The sequence below is a fragment of the Triticum dicoccoides genome, chromosome 1B, assembly GCF_002162155.2.
Source record: "Triticum dicoccoides isolate Atlit2015 ecotype Zavitan chromosome 1B, WEW_v2.0, whole genome shotgun sequence".
Classification (NCBI taxonomy): Eukaryota; Viridiplantae; Streptophyta; class Magnoliopsida; order Poales; family Poaceae; genus Triticum; species Triticum dicoccoides.
This window is the reverse complement of record NC_041381.1, coordinates 264,442,877-264,447,235: the sequence shown is the minus strand read 5'-3', so window position 1 is coordinate 264,447,235 and position 4,359 is coordinate 264,442,877.

Genomic DNA, 4,359 nt, shown 5'->3' with positions numbered 1-4,359 from the left:
ATAGCCGATATGCTTATTAATGATTCTTCTGGACATAAGGTTATTAGCTTTCTAGATGGTAATGCCGGAGATGGTAATGCCGGATACAATCAAATTTTTATGGCCGAAGAGGACATGTCCAAGACAACTTTTCGTTGCCCTAGTTTTCTTGGTTGATTCGAGTGGACAGTGATGACATTCGGATTAAAAAATGCTGGCGCCACATATCAAAGGGCTATGAATTTGATTTTTCATGATTTACTTGGTGTCATACTTGAAGTTTATATTGATGATATTGTTGTCAAATCGGATGCTTTTGGGTCTCACTTGGCTGATTTGCGTTTAGCTTTTGAAAAGAATGAAAAAGTATGGACTAAAGATGAATCTGTTAAAGTGTGCATTCGGCGTGTCAGCTGGTAAGTTTTTGGGTTTCATTATCCATGAAGATGGCATAGAAATTGATCCCAAAAAGATAGAGGCCATACAGAAAGTGGAGGCTCCAACATCCAAGAGAGATATGCAAAAGTTCCTTGGCAAGGTCAATTACTTGAGGAGGTTTATAGCTAATCTGCCAGGGAAGGTTGACGCGTTTACTCCTATCCTTCGGTTAAAGAATGATGTTGATTTCACTTGGGGGGCAAAACAACAAGAAGCATTTGATATGATCAAGAATTATTTGTGCACTCCTCCGGTGATGAAAGCACCCACGCATAGGGAACCTTTCAGGCTTTACATTGCAGCAGAGGAAGGAGTTATTGGTGCTGTTTTGACTCAAGAAACCGAGGGAAAAGAGCATGCTATTACATATTTGAGCAGACGCTTACTGGATGCCGAGACAAGGTATACATTTATTGAGAAACTATGTCTATGCTTATATTATGCTTGCACAAAATTGAGACATTATTTAGTGCCGAGTGCTTGTATAGTAGCTTGTCAAACCGATGTCATTAAATACATGTTGCATAGGCCAATTCTTAGTGGTAGAATTGGCAAGTGGGCTTATGCTTTGATTGAATATGATTTGGCTTATGAATCTCTAAAATCCATGAAAGGCCAAATCGTTGCTAATTTCATTGTTGAACACTGGATTGATGACAACCATGATGTTGATATAAGCCTTGTCTCAATAGTACCGTGGAGATTATATTTTGATGGTTCAGTTTGTAGCAAGGGCCAAGGTGTTGGTATTATTTACATATCTCCTCATGGTGCTGTTTTTGAAGCCTCATGCCGTTTAGAATATTTTTGTACAAACAATCAAGCCGAATATGAAGCATTATTATTCGGCCTAGAGATGTTACTTGCTATAGGTGTTACACATATTGAGGCTTATGGTGATTCATTATTAGTAGTTTAACAAATATCCAAAGTCTTTCAATGCTTTGACGAATCACTTAATGTTTATCTTGATAAATGTCTAGATAGAATTTCTACTTTGGATTATTTTAGCATTGCTCATATATCTAGACATGACAATTGGAAAGCAAATGAGTTGGCACAACAAGCATCTGGCTATCATGTTGATCGTGGCATGTTTCATATTTCTGAAAAGCCGATGTCTGGTCTTGCCGACGTAGGGGAGGCCGAACCGGAGCCCACCGTTTCGGCAACTAATGAAATATTCAATGCAGGAGAAAATCAAGACTGGAGGAAACCCATCATTGATTATTTGTGTGATCCTATTAGAAGGATGGACAGGGCTGTTTGGCGTATGGCTTTTAAATACACAATGAGAGATGATGGTCTCTATCGCCAAACGGTTGATGATGTTCTTCTAAAGTGCTTGGATGAAGACCAAGTGAGAGTTGCTATGGGGGATGTCCATGAAGGTATTTGTGGCACTCATCAATCAGCTCCCAAGATGAAATGGTTGCCACGACGTGCTGGATTTTATTGGCCGACTATGATTAATGATTGCTTCAGATATTACAAAGGGTGTGAAGCTTGTCAAAAATTTGGTGATATTCAGTTGGCTCCTGCTGCTATGTTACATCCCATTATCAAGCCGTGGCCTTTCAGAGGATGGGGTTTAAACTTTATTGGACAAATTCATCCGTCTTCCTCAAAGGGGCATCGGTTCGTATTGGTGGCAACCGATTATTTCACTAAATGGTCTGAAGCAGTACCTCTCAAGAACATGACACATGCGGAGGTAATTAAATTCATAACCAAGCACATTATTCATAGATTCGGCATTCCTCGAAAGTTGACTACAGATCAAGGCTCATCTTTTATGTCACACCAAGTCAGAGAATTTGCCGAATCATACAACATAAAGTTGCTCAATTCCTCTCCATATTATGCCCAAGCCAATGGACAAGCTGAGTCTAGCAATAAAATATTAATCAAACTCATCAAGAAGAAGATTGAGGATAATCCAAGGAGATGGCATGAGTTGTTGTCTGAGGCTTTGTGGGCACATAGGATCTCAAGGCATGGTGCTACGAAGGTGACTCCATATGAGCTAGTATATGGTCAAGGCTGTTTTACCGGTGGAAATAAATTTGAATGCTTTGAGAATTGCCAAGCAAAATGATTTATCGGCAGTAGACTTTTATAACTTAATGATGGACAACATTGACGAAGTTGCCGATAAACGTTTGGCTGCTTTGAGGGCCATAGAGAGAAACAAGTTGAGGGTGGCAAGAGCTTACAATAAGAAAGTTAAGTTGAAGAATTTTCAAGTTGGTGATCTCGTCTGGAAAGTGATTCTGCCGATTGGTTCAAGAGATAAAAAATTCGGGAAGTGGTCTCCAAGTTGGGAAGGTCCTTTTAGGATTACAAGAATAGTTTCCGGAAACTCATATTTGGTGGAATCTGTACAAGGGGCATTGTTACCTCGAGCTCTCAATGGCAAGTACTTGAAGAAATACCACCCGAGTGTGTGGCAAAAAGCCTAAATAGGCAATGGCCGATACATAATTATCGCCCTAAGAAAAATAGATGGCCGATGGAGTGTTGACATCGTCCTTAGAACAAACACCGTGCATATTATTTTCGGCGTGCAAGCTTTGCCAAAAAACTGGGGGGCATGTGTTGACACCAGATTTTGGCATGACATAAAAAGAAAATGGGATGGCTTCAAGTGAGAGGGTTTTCAGCATGGAAAGTTTCACATCGCCGAGAGGAACAACTTTGATGTTTAAGCCATAGCCATCCGACCTCATCTCTAAGGCCGAAGTTGTGCTCAAAGTACTGGATTTTGTATTCAGAACACTGTTCGGCTGATTATGCCCCCAAGACGGCCACGTATGGAAGAACTATCTACACGAGTTGTCTTCGTCTCGTTGAAACAATCGATTTTGATATAAAGATCGTCGCAATCCGAGGTGGTATGCAAAGGTTAGATCCCGCACAACGAGACCCTCCAGCGAACAAAATATGACGCCCGGAACCAGACACATATGTGGGTGTGTCTGATGAGATGCGTGAATAATTTGCTGTTTTGCACGAGCTATTTGACCCTCGGGATGACTTCTAATGAAAACACGTTCAACATGAAAGATGTTCGCTTCGTCGAAACGGTCAAGATTGCTTTTGGACTCATTTCCATCCGAAGTTGTTTTCCATCACAAAAAGGACCAGCAAGGTACAGTCAGTTTAAACCGAACTGTTCTGGAAAGTTCGGATAAAACTAGTCCGAATTTGACTAGGGTTTTGGACGTGAATTGATGCAATTTTCTTGTAAGGAAAGCCTAGATGAATCCTTTTCTTGTATGGGAAGTCCAGCCGCCTCTTATATATGTTGCGGGTGACGGTCGATTGAACAACACACAATCGAACAAATCAATATACTACTTTTTCATCTACATTTTATTTCTCCACCGTTTTTCTCTCTCGTTCTTTGCTGTTCTTCGTGTTTGAGAGCTGCGAATCCCGAGGCTTTAGGGGCGAGCGAATCGACCTAGGGCAGACCATAGCCGCTGCACTCCCTGACGGGGTCCCTCCCGGGGGTGTGGGGTTTTCGGGTCTACAAAAGCGCCCGTCGACTGTCTTGCGTATCGCGCTGTCGGTCGGGTCTCCTTCGACGTGAGCTGTGGTGCATCACCCCCGGCGTCGAGGGTACACGTGACGTTTTCGTGTGTCAACAACAACACTCCGTGGCACCCAGCCTTGGACCTTGTCGCTCTGTTTGCAAGGTCCATTGTTGTTTGTGTCAGCAATTTCCTACGGCAAAAAAGTGAGCTTCCATCTGGTGTTGTTTGTTCGTAGTCTCTGCTTTCAAATGTTGCATTTGATCTTGCATTCTGGGTGTATCTTTTCATGATGTACATCTCAGGAATCTTGAGTACTCTCAGATGAGAAACCATGCATAACACATGGACGCAAAAGAGCCCTGCAGACAACACATTTTTCTTTGTTTTGTAAGTGAATTGCATG